Source organism: Lathyrus oleraceus, chromosome 6 (assembly GCF_024323335.1).
Source record: "Lathyrus oleraceus cultivar Zhongwan6 chromosome 6, CAAS_Psat_ZW6_1.0, whole genome shotgun sequence".
In the NCBI taxonomy this organism is placed as follows: Eukaryota; Viridiplantae; Streptophyta; class Magnoliopsida; order Fabales; family Fabaceae; genus Lathyrus; species Lathyrus oleraceus.
Window position 1 is genome coordinate 274,402,029 of NC_066584.1, and position 13,055 is coordinate 274,415,083.

The following is a 13,055-nucleotide window of genomic DNA, read 5'->3' on the forward strand; positions in this document are numbered from 1 at the left end:
AAGTTGTATTGTTTCCTTCCCTAGCGGAGCAGTGTGTTCCTTCTCCCGATAGCAGAGATGTTTCTTCAGCGGTTAGAAGAGAATGCTTGATTGATGTGTTTCTGTTTGGTGGTTGATCCCTACAGAATTTCATATTATTGCCTAATAAGATCCCCTAGTAGAATTCTTCTATGTCAGATCTTATCAATATCTCTGCATGTTCCTGAGAATTGTTGGAGGATCCCCGGTAGTTGATATCTGTGACCTTTTGTCGATCCCCAGCAGCGATCTCTGATCCTCGGCAGTGGTCTTTGTTACCGGCGATGATTGGTGTTTCTTGGTATTTGATGCTCCCCACCAGATTTGATTTCTCCTGTGGGCCTGGCCTTTCTCTTTTGAGATGTTATACCAGATGTCCGGACCTATTTGTGTTAGATATGTCTGTTTGTCAGCATTAATCATACATAAACCACGCATATACATGCATAATCATAGCATTCAGATATTCATGTTGCATTCTTTGCCATATATCTTTGCTTTTTATTTACATATTTGGTATGAGTTTTATTTTTCTAAATACTATGGTTTACAATATTTTATGAGTTAATTTGAAGAATTTTGAATCACATTTAAATTTAATTTTGATATTTTTATTTATTTATTTATTGTTTCTTTTTAAACTGCAAATAATGGATACAAGTACGGACACTGAGATGCCCAAAGGATGTGGACAATCTTTAAGATTGTTGTCCATTAAAATATAATTCGGATACGGATACTTTTTTTAAAATTTGAATATAAGAACAAACACTATAATATCTTTTCCAAAAAATATTCATTGCCATCCCTATATAACCACCAATTATTTAACGAATTTAAAAATATGAAATTTGCCTAATATAGGACGGAAGTTTATATAATATAGGACGGAAGTAGGTAACTAACAATTACTAGAAATGATTTGCAAATATATTATATGCACAATACATATAAAAAAATACAAAAACAATGCCTATAAATGTTATAAATTCAAACAAAAACAATATTTCTACTTATTTCATTTAAACAATGCATATACTTTACAAATTTACTAAAATAACGATTTTTATTGTTCCATTTAACCAATTTTTCAATTAAAATGTCAAACATGTCACCAACTATAAAAAGAAATTACTACTTCTTATCTAATTTATAAAAAAACACCTTACCTTTTACATCATTAATTAAATTCTCTTATAAACCGTTTCTTATTCAATGTAACTAAAAATAAATTGTATATTAATTATTTAATTACTTTTATTTATTTTTAATTGAGCCAGTGTTAACTATAAATACATAGCTTTTGATTGATTAGTAACAACAAAAATATATTATAGCAACAAATCCAAATAATCTTGATTAAAAAAAACACTTGTCTAATGGCCAAGTGCATTTCAAACAAAATCTTTTCACATGTCTTTATCTTCGTGATTACATTCTTCACAAGTAAGTTTCTCCATCATCAAAATACTATTTTTTTTAACTGCAAATATATAGAAATCTCACTAACATTTGTGTCATTGTTTTGCCCTAATCTGTGGGAGCATAGTGCAATCAACACAAGTAGGAGCTTCATGTTCAAGAATTATAGGTGACTGTGCTAAGCAAAATTGTCAAGATACTTGTCGAAATTTTCCAGGTGCTGCTGGTGGACGTGGATCATGTCATTACTACAACCTATGCACTTGTGCGTTCAATTTCACACCTCCTACACCTAAAGGACAATATGCTTGCAGTATGGGGTTAGGGCTTTGCGATGATACCTGTGATTCAAAGTGTTGCAATGAAAGGTGTGCTAAAACATATGTTTTTTACAAGGCTACTGGATCATGTATGAATGCCAAAGAGAGAAAGTATTGCATTTGTTCCTATAATAATTGAATTGTTCCTAGTCATTATCCATTGAAATAATAAATGAAATAATAATGTGTTACTAGAAGGCCATACTTTTTTTAAATAGGAAAGGTATAGCTTTTCTATAAGTCTTATATTTTATATTTTAAATTAAAATACAAAAATATTACTCAATAATTATGAAGAATTTATGGAAAAAATTAAAAAAAATTATGAACAATCTCTTAAGTCATTTTCATGAGTTATTTTTATAAATTCTATGAAATAAATAATATCACAAAATTTAAGTTAATAGATAAATTCAAATGAGTCAATAGAAATAAATATTAAATTTTATTGATTTTTTAATTTGTATAATATTAATTGAGTTATTTATTTAAATATTTAAATAAAATAGATTTTTAAGTAGGTTAATAGACCAATCAAATTTTCGAAAATAATATATTCAAGTTTATCAGAGTTAGAGTTTAAAATTTTTAGTAAGTGATACTCAAGTTTGACAAATTCTATGATTCCGGCCTAATCTATTATGACCCTTAGTTTCTGGTACTTTTGATTTTTATGTTTTTTTTTCTTCAAATCTTTAATAGTATCTCTAATGTTTAATATATAAAACATTATTTTTTTATATTTATCGAAGAAGAATTAATGTATTTGAACTATATTGGATACATTGATTTTTCAATAAATTTTAAAAATATTTTTTTTCAATATATCATTTCATTCAAGTTAAAATTCTTTATTAAATTCGGTCTTTAAGTGATTGTACTTGTTGTGAGTCTAATAATTTATAACTAAATGTTACCTCAAGAACCACCCGAAAGAAATGAGCTACTAGAAAATCTTGAGTAAGGTTGTCCAATAAAGTTGGTACACGTTTTTGAGTGAAAAATATAATTTATAAATAAAATATATATAAAATATTTAAATTGCAATAAATAAAAAGTTGAACATGAAATCATGTCTTTGAGTAATTTGAAATCATCAATAATAATCTCAGAATTAATATTTGTAGCAATTTTTATTTTAATGTGAATTGTCATAGAAAATCAACTTTCATTTTGCTTTTTAATCTGGTCTTGAAAATTTTCATTGTCGAAAAATAATTGAATAGTAGTCGTAGATACAGAGAGAGTCATGACAAGACAGAACAATCTATCAATTAAATAGTAAATTTCATTCTTTTCGATTGCAACCAAAGATGAACATAAGTCTTGAATAGTTGATAAATTATTCAAATTTGATGATTGATGAGCGTCAATAATAAAATGCCGAAGTTGAAATTACAAATTAATCCTCCTTTGCTCATTGAAGTTCATAGGATAATATTTTTAAACTAGAGTGCAAATAGTATCAAAGTTAAAAGCCTTCTAATTATCATTGGGAGCCAAAGTACAACTTAGAGTTAACAAATCAACCGCTTTCTCACTAAATCTACTATTCAACTCTTGTAATTGTTTGTCAATGATAGTGAAAAATATTTCAACTCTAAAATAATGTTCAGTGGTTACCTAGTTCTCTTCAAGAAGAGAGCATTCAAATCTTATTGTTGAATGAATATCATCAAGATCAAAAATCTCAACATCATGTTTTTTCTTACAAAAAGACTTCACACAAGTAAACAATGTATCCCAATCATCTTATCTTAATTCTTGAATAAGAGTTTTTATTGCACAAACCAAATGCATAACATTAACTACATCTTGAAATTGTTGTTGCAAGGCTTGGTAAAAACATATTTGTGACACCCATAATTTCTTTCATCAGATGCAATATAAATATAAAATCAAATAATTTCAAGTAATTGTAAGCACTATCAACATCTCCACGTGAAGCATAATTTAATCCTTCATTGGAGTTTCTTTTAAAAACAATACAAGTTGCTTCATACATATTTATCAAGATACTGATATAAGAGAAGTGTGAAGCCCAATGAGTATCACCAACACGTCTCAAAGTACCAATTTGGTTTTCACCTTTACTAGTTACAATCTCACTAATCTCTAACAAATATTCAATTTCATCTAATTGGGAAGCTTGTAACTCAATATGGAACTTTGTAGAATAACAAAAATCATTCACAATAAGTGTTAGCTTATCAAAGAATTGATTAATTGATTTAACTTCTCTTGACGCATTAACCAGGGCAAATTGCAATCGATGAGGAAAATAATGAACATAATATGAATAAGGACAATCCTTCATAAATAGTGCTTATAAATTGTTCCATTCTCCTCTCATACTTCTAGCATCATCATAACCTTGACCACGAATGTTAGAGACATCAAGGTTATGTAGAGAAAGTATATCACATACTTTTTACTTCAGAGTTAAAGATGTAGTGTCATTAACACGTGCAAGACCAAAAAATATCTCTTTTATAATACCATATTTATCAACAAATCTCAAAGCAAAAGACGTTTTCTCTTTTTTAGATTCATCACGAGCTTCATCTACAACTATACAAAATTTGGAATCACCAATTTCTTCATGGGTGTGCTTTTTCACCCTATTTGAAAGAATGTGCATGATCTCTTTTTGAATTTTATGTGAAGTATACTTTCAATTAGATGAAGCATTTTCCAACACAACTTTTGAAACTTCATCATTGTAACATACAAAGAGTTTTATCAATTGAAGAAAAATACCTTGGTTTAGTGATTCTTTACTTTCATCATGACCTCTAAAAGCACAAGCTTGAAAAGTTAACCAATGAAATGTGTCAATTGAAGTCTTGAGACGTAGTCGATTCTTCATAATTTCAATCAAACTTTGAGCTTGAATAATGTTTCCATATTGATTCAACAAGTCTTGACAAGCTTTCATAGCATTGTTGTGTGGTGAACAAGGATCCTTCATTATGTGTTCAAGAAAGGCACAATACTTTCCATTTCTAACTTTCTTTCAACCTCTAACACGTGTAGAAATGAAGACATATGAACCAGGACGCCCACTTGGTATTTTGATAAAAAGATAACATGTCAAGCAATAAGCAGCATCCTCTGGAGATGAATATTCTAACCATGATGAAAAAATATTAAACCAAGCGTGTTAAAATCTTCTTTGATGATCTTATTTACCAGACAATAGATATTGCTCTAAATCCATTTGATATAGACTCCATTTTAAATAAACTCTTCGTATTTCATCAATTAGATTTAATGGATATTCCCATATTGGAGAATGTTTTCCAGGATCACGTTCTAAAGAATTCTCAATGTCATATGGGCAAACTATATTAACATTTTCTTCAATTCTTAGATTATCAAGAAATCTTTGAAGGTCTGACACATAATTTATATTTTCTTCATCTCTTTCTTTCCTCTTGAAAAAAGAATTAATTTTTCTACTCTTCATCATCAATTTGGTGCTACAAAAACAAACAAAAAAAATATAAACTTTAACAACATTGACAAACATTGATCAATGTTAACAAAACATCAAAGTTTAACAGCATTGCTTAACATTGACAAAACAGAAGAAAAAAATACACTTTGACAACATTGTTTAACATTGACAAAATAGAAGAAAAAAAATACACTTTAACATTGTCAAACATTGCTGAAAGACACAATTTTAAATTAAAAAAAAAAACCTTGATTACAAATTACAGAAAACTCACATTAACGTTGACAAAATATAAAAAAAATTACACTTTAACAAACTCAGAAAACTCTGATCCTTTATTGAAAACTGACATTGTTGATTGTTCAACATAAAAAAATGAAGAACACAAAATTATTTATTATTCTTACTCACAACAACAAACAATGGCAAAAGAAATGGATGAACCGGCGGCGGAAACTTTCGTGCGGCGTGGCGATGATGCCGTGGGGCGGACAGGCGAATAAAATCGGAACCGGCGGCGAGTGGAACAGTGACAAGAAAGAAAGTAAAAGTGTGTTTGAAATGAGAAAAAAGAAAGGGAAAAAATACACAATTACAGGAAATAAGAGAAGAATTAGGTTTCAATGGCAATGTTGTAATGTTTTAATTTAAATAAGGGTGTCTTTGTATTTTTACTCATAAAAAATTAGAAAAAAAGTTTGGGGTTCCGACCCTGAACATAAATGAATTGTGAAAATCTATGTATCATACTTTCAAGTGATGGAACAATGATTTACCTCACACACGAAATAACTAATAATATGTGTTGTCCAACGAAACAACATAACCAATTTCAAACTGTCTATGCATAGTTAGTAACTTTTTGGTTTAAATGAATTTTAATTCTATATTTAAGTGTTTTTAACTTTTTGATTCCCTTTTTTAGAATTCATATTTTTTTATCTCTTTGTTTTTTTCTTTTTATATTGATTAGGATAAAAAATATTTTGATCAACTGCATGTATTTTGTAGTGAGATTGATTATCATTGATTGAGCATTTTGGTTTGGATCATCACAGGTCCTTTGGTGAGACTAACCTGTTTATAATTAACTCCAACAAATATTTATGTCCTTTACTTTTTTTGAACCATAATGAGTAGCGGCTCTACATTAATAGTGAAACAAAACAATGTGAGAGAAACTTACAGAGGATGATTCAAGTTGAAGAGGAAGTTGCTGTAAAATTTATGAGCGCGCAATGTTAATGACATCTTGGAAATTTCTGAAACAGTTGTTAACATCACTGACCAAATTCTCATAAGCTGCTTCAAAAGCTTCCAACCAAAATTGAGGTAATCTAATGGAGTTGCTATGACTTCTAGTGTACACTTCTCACATGTCTCACGACCTTCTCTCTCTCCTCCACTTCCTATTTCTCAAGTAAAATAGCAGCACAAAAACAAAACGCAATATTACATGTTTTCTGTGTTAGAAAAGCGATGGTTTACTTTGCAGGTGAAGAATAAGTCCCACATTCGATTTTAAACAATATTGATGTTTATATAATTCACGAATGTTTAAAGATTGTTTTATTCTTGTTTGCAAAGAGGTTGAACTCAAAATACTTGTTTCAAAGTTTGTTTTATTTATATCAATAATTTACTAAAAACCCTTATTTAATAATTAAAATTAAAAATGATTAATTAATTCTTTAAAAGATAAATATCATACTCATCAATACCAAATTATTAAAAATATTTTTTTAATTATATTTACCCATGTCAAGTCTCTAAGGGAGCCAACAAAACTTCAAACAAAGTAAAATTGAGAGATAAAAATCTAAATTTTAAAATAGTAAAAGCAAAAAATTAAAAACATTTAAACAGATGAATTAAAAGTGAATCTAAACCTTAATTTTTTAATAATTAAAAATGTAAGAATAGATGATAAGAGATAGAGTAAACAAACTAACATATGAGAATATCATACCATTTTGTTTGATTTATAGTAGAGACACGTATGGGGCAATTATTCCAAGCTAAATTCTTCCATTCGTCCATAAAACCATCGTAATGAAAAAAATCACTACAAAATCACTTGAGGAAAACCACTTTGTGTCAATAGATATGAGTTTGAGATCAAAGTCAAATTATATTACCGAAGCAACACTTTGTTTATAATGTATCAAGTGTGAGTAGTGCGAGTAATATTTCCACATTGGTTGGAAATATGGAGACTTGAGCATTTATAAGTGAGAGAATCCACTCACCTATCACCTTGAGATTTTGGATGAATATGTGGTGTGTCTCTCACAAATGTGTTGCTCTAAAACGAAGAAGTCTCATAATATTCAATGCTCCCTAGTAAAAAAAACTCCTTCAACAAATGGTATCATGAGTCTTTGGTTCGAGAAAGGGATCGACTTACTTGTATCAAAAGTCAACGACGCCAGTATGGTGAATAAGAAACGTTCTGTTGAAGAGTACCAATGGTGTCAGTGTGGTGAATAAGAAACATTTCATGTGGTACAAGAGTCTGTGGAAGTAAGAAGAGATTTCACTTGAGGGGGAGTATTGTGGGCTCACACTCAAGAGGGAGTGTTAAGAATGTATCAAGTGTGAGTAGTATGGATAATAGTAACACATTGGTTGGAAATGTGGAAACTTGAGCATTTATAAAGGAGAGAACCCACCCACCTATTACCTTAAGGTTTTGGGTGAATATGTGGTGTGTCTCTCACAAAGGTGTTGCTCTAAAAGAAGAAGTCGCACAATGTTCAATGCTCCATAGTGAAAAACTCCCCCAACAAATGATATCAGAGTCTGGTTCGAAAAATGGATCGACTTACTTGTATAGAAATTCAACACCACGAGGGTGGTGAGTATGAAACATTCCATTGAAGAATGTCAACGGCGTCAGGGTGGTGAATAAGAAACGTTTTATGTGGTACAAGAGTTTTGTGGAAGTAAGAAGAACTTTCACTTGAGGGGGAGCATTGTGGACTCACACTTGAGGGGGAGTATTAAGAATGTATCAAGTGTGAGTAGTGTGGGTAATAGTCACACATTGGTTGGAAATATGAAGACTTGAGTATTTATAAGTGAGATAACCCACTCACTTATTACCTTAAAGTTTTGGGTGAATATGTGGTGTGTGTCTCACAAAAGGTATTGCTCAAGAAAAAGAAGTCCCAAAATGTTCAATGCTTCCTAGTAAAAAAACTCCCCCAACAAACGGTATCAGAGTCTGGTTCGAGATAGGGAACGACTTACTTGTCTCGAAAGTCAACAACGTCAGTGTGGTGGATAAGAAACGTTTCGTTGAAGGGTGTCAATGGCGCCAGTGTGGTGAATAAGAAATGTTGTATATGGTACAAGAGTTTGTGGAAGTTAAAAAAGCTTTCACTTGAGGGGGAGCATTATGGACTCACACTTGAGGGGGAGTATTGAGAATGTATCAAGTGTTAGTAGTGTGGGTAATAGTTCCACATTGGTTGGAAATGTGGAGACTTGAGTATTTATAAGTGAGAGAACCCACCTATCACCTTAAGATTTTGGGTGAATATGTGGTGTGTCTCTCACAAATGTGTTGCTCTAAAAAGAAGAAGTCTCACAATATTCAATACTTCCTAATGAAAAAACTCCCCCAGCACACTTAACTTTTTGACAATTTTATATGCACTACAACATATCATAGATTTTATTACAAATTGTTCACCTCGTAGTACAATCAACAGAGGTATAATATAAATATTAGGAGCGCAACACTATAATTTTTTTCAAAAAAGAAATTATCTATTTTCTCAATTGAGTTGACGATCGAGAAAAAAAGTCTTCAGAAGATACGCATTTGAATTCAAATAATTATATTTTATGGCCTTCTAATTTATTTAATTATTTTTATTTATCACTTATTTCTTCGCTTGATCTAGCAACCGAGTGAGAAAGTTTTGGTCAACTCAAATTTTTTATCAAACCTCATTCAATTTTCAGCAACGGCATTTTAACACCTTTTACTTATTTATTTATTTATTTTATGTATAACCTAATCTCTTGGTTGAGCTTACAATTGAAAGAATTTTTTTTATCCAATTTGATGAAAAAATTAAATAATAAATCTTTATCTTCCATTTATAAAATAACAACGGTCAATATATTTCCAACTTATTAATCCACATGAAATATCAGCGATCCGCGTGAGACCCTATCAGACAAAGGTAAACTTTTTATTGTTATTCTTAGTTTTGTTTATGTGAAGTGAAATATCTTCCTTTGAAGACAAATTTTTAGTCCATTTCTTACTTTGGAATTATTTTATTTCGATGCATATATAAGAATTGATTTGTTATGGATGTAGTTTGATATTTAATATAGTTTCTTCAATAAAGTAAACGACCCTCAGTATAATGTTGTTCTCAGTTTACTATTGTTGTCTTAATATGTATCATAGCTTTTTCTCAATAAAGTCAACAACTCTCACTTTAAGCATAAAAAAAATTATTAGAAACCTTTAGTTATATCAAGATTTATCATCTTTATTGGAAAGTTGTTGATGCAGAAGAGGCTAGCAAGCTGTTGAGCGTTGTTGCAATTGCTTTGTCAAATTGTTCAAGTAACTATTACTTGTTGTTTATGAATAGAACATAATGAAATAATATATTATTTATTACTATTTCATAATATCTTTGCTTCAAATTTTGTGACAAACAATGGGGTGGAACAAAGTATGCAAACCTAAGAAAGAAGGAGCACTTGGATTCCTACACACTGAATTATTTTAGTATCCATATATATATATATATATATATATATATATATATATATATATATATATATATATATATATATATATATATATATATATATATATATATATATATATATATATATATATATATATATATATACTAAAATTTAACTTACAAGAACGGTTTTTTGAACAACCTTTCCATCTTTGATTTCCTTCTTCCAAATGCAATACCTAGGCTGGAATGAAAGGTTTTCATCACTGGATTTATCACTAGTATTGTCTTCATCAGAACTACATCGCAAAAACAACCATCAATTGTCTTCTAACATACATTGAACCCCTATATACAAATCTAAGCTTAGACTTAACAATCCCTTACATTCTTATACTTACAACTTTTTATTTACTTTTTCTAATATTTATTCAACTCATAAGTTATCTAAAAATGATAAATATTAGTATGAAGAGAAAATCAGATGAAAGGTAGTATAAATATTAAACACCCCTTACATTGATAATACATCAGATCAAAGGATACTTATTCAAAGGATACTTTTTCCAATAACATTTATACTACCTTTTACATATTAAGCTGGTGTCAACAATTACTTGTCACTATCAGATGAAAATGATATATGTGATGGTGCTGCAACAGTCGTAGTTCTGGCAAGATTACCATCCACACCTTTTTCCCTTCCGCCTTCTTCAGCTATAGCAAGTTCTTTTCCCTCTAGTTTCATTCCTTCACCTTCGTTACTTACATTGATGTTAGCCTTGGGAGTAAATTGTTCATCATCTCCAACTTCTTCAACTTCAGCAACACATTTTCCCTTTGGATCTTTACCTATTTCACATATAGGTGCATCTACCAGAGTTGAAGATGATCCCGCTATTGGTAATACCAGATTCCTCTCCTTGACGCTTCCACTATTCTGAATCTTCTCATACTCGAGAGATACCTGATCCAACCTCCTTCTTTTCCAAGTCATTTCATTTTCAAGATTAGAGATGGGTCTGCAAAAACCATATATAACTCATACATAATGAGAAAAGGATTTTACAAAATGATGATGAACATGCAATAACCCTAAATTAGGTAGGATATTTTGGAAACTATTGGACAATAATCCAAATCATTTTCTCTATTTGAGGTGGCCGCTTCCACTCCTTTAGAACCTCTTCAAAACCTATTTCATTAATGAATTTAATGCTAATTTATAATTAGTATAAAAAAAATGTTTCATTTATCTTTTATTATATATAGTTTGGAAATTTTCAAATCGTTTTTCATCCTATATCTTCTATTTTAGCCCGACCATTATTTTTAATAATAATTCGATTTTTAGCTAATGTTTTATTTTCAAAAAATTTAACAATTTTTTTTACACTTTATTTGTTTAATTAATTATTATTTTAAAAAAAAGTGTGTGTAACACACCAGTGCCCGTTCGAACGCACGGGTATCCCACTAGTTATATTAGTGAAGCAACACACAATCTTTTTGACAATTCTATCCACGTTACAACATATAATAAGTTTTATTACAAATTCTTCATCTCATAGAACAATCAACAAAGGTATAATATAAATACTAGGAGCGCAACATTGAAATTTTTTTCAATTTTTTTTTTATCTATTTTCTCAATTGAGTTGACAATCGAGAAGAAAGTCTTTAGAAGATACGCATTCGAAGTCAAACAAATATAGTTTATGTCCTTTAATTTATTTAATTATTTTTGTTTATGACTTATTTCCTCGCTTGATCTAACAACCGAGGGAGAAAGTTTTGGTCAACCCAAAGTTTTGATCAAACCTCATTAAAATTCCAACAACAACGGCATTTTAGCACATTTTACTTATTCATTTTATTTATTTATAACCTTTTCTCTTGGTTGAACTTACAATTGGAAGAAAAGTTTTTGTCCAATTTGATTTAAAAAATTAAATAATAAATCTTTATCTTTCATTTATAAAATAACAATGGTCAAGATACTTTCAACTTATTAATCCGCATGAAACATCAACCATCCGTGTGAAATCCTATAAAATTTATTTTTGTTGATTTTAGTTTTGTTTATGGGAAGTAAAATATGTTCCTTTGAAGACAAATTTTTTGTCCACTTCTTACTTTTGAATTATTTCATTTCAATACATATATAAGAATTGTATTCTTATGGATGTACTTTGATATTTACTATAGTTTTTTCAATAAAGTAAACAACTCTCAGTTTACTGTTGTTGTTTTTATATGTACCATAATTTTTTTCAATAAAGTAAACGACTCTTAGTTTAAGCATAAAAATAAAAGTATTAGAATCCTTTAGTTATATTAAGATTTATTATCTTTATTAGAAAGTTGTTGATGCAGAAGAGGCTAGCAAGCTGTTAAGCGTTGTTGCAATTGCTTTATCAAATTGTTCATATAACTATTACTTGTTGTTTATGAATAGAACATAATGAAATAATATATTATTTATTGCTATTTTATAATATCTTTGCTTCAAATTTTGTGGCCAACAATGAGCTGGAACAAAGTATGCAAACCTAAGAAAGAATGAGCACTTGGATTCAAACACACTGAATTATTTAACATGGCACTATTGAGAAAATGCTATTGTTTGAATATGTCTATGCAAAATAAAACGTTTCGTTGGAGATTGATGCTCAACAAACTTCCAATTAGAGATGAATTAACTAAAAGATTTGTAATTAGCAGGAACCACGATGTGGTATGTGTATTATGCTTTACCACGATGTGGTATGTGTATTATGCTTTGGAGAGGAGGAATCTGTAATTCATTTATTTTTTTGGATTCCCATTTTCGGTACAGGTGTGGAGGAGGGTGTATGCATGGACTGTCATAGCGAGTCCGAAAGCTGCTAAAACGAATGTAGGAAATTTTCTACAATTCCGAACTCAAATGAATGGTAGAATCAAAAATAATATAATGGGTTTGTTAGGAACAAGGTGTTGTTCAACGGGACTGCAAAGGGGTGGAGGATGTCTTCGACCATAATAAGTTAGTATCTTGGTCGTGATTTGTTACAACACATAGAGGGAAATGCGATTTTAACTTTTTGAATTGGTGTTCTAATCCCATTTCTT

The 13,055-nt window shown here is 29.8% G+C and overlaps 1 pseudogene; it reads right to left on the minus strand.

Moving 5' to 3' along the window:
- Nucleotides 1-1,427: 1,427 nt before the first annotated feature.
- On the minus strand, nucleotides 1,428-5,229 carry LOC127095144 (uncharacterized; annotated as a pseudogene).
- Between the last annotated feature and the right edge of the window lie 7,826 nt (nucleotides 5,230-13,055).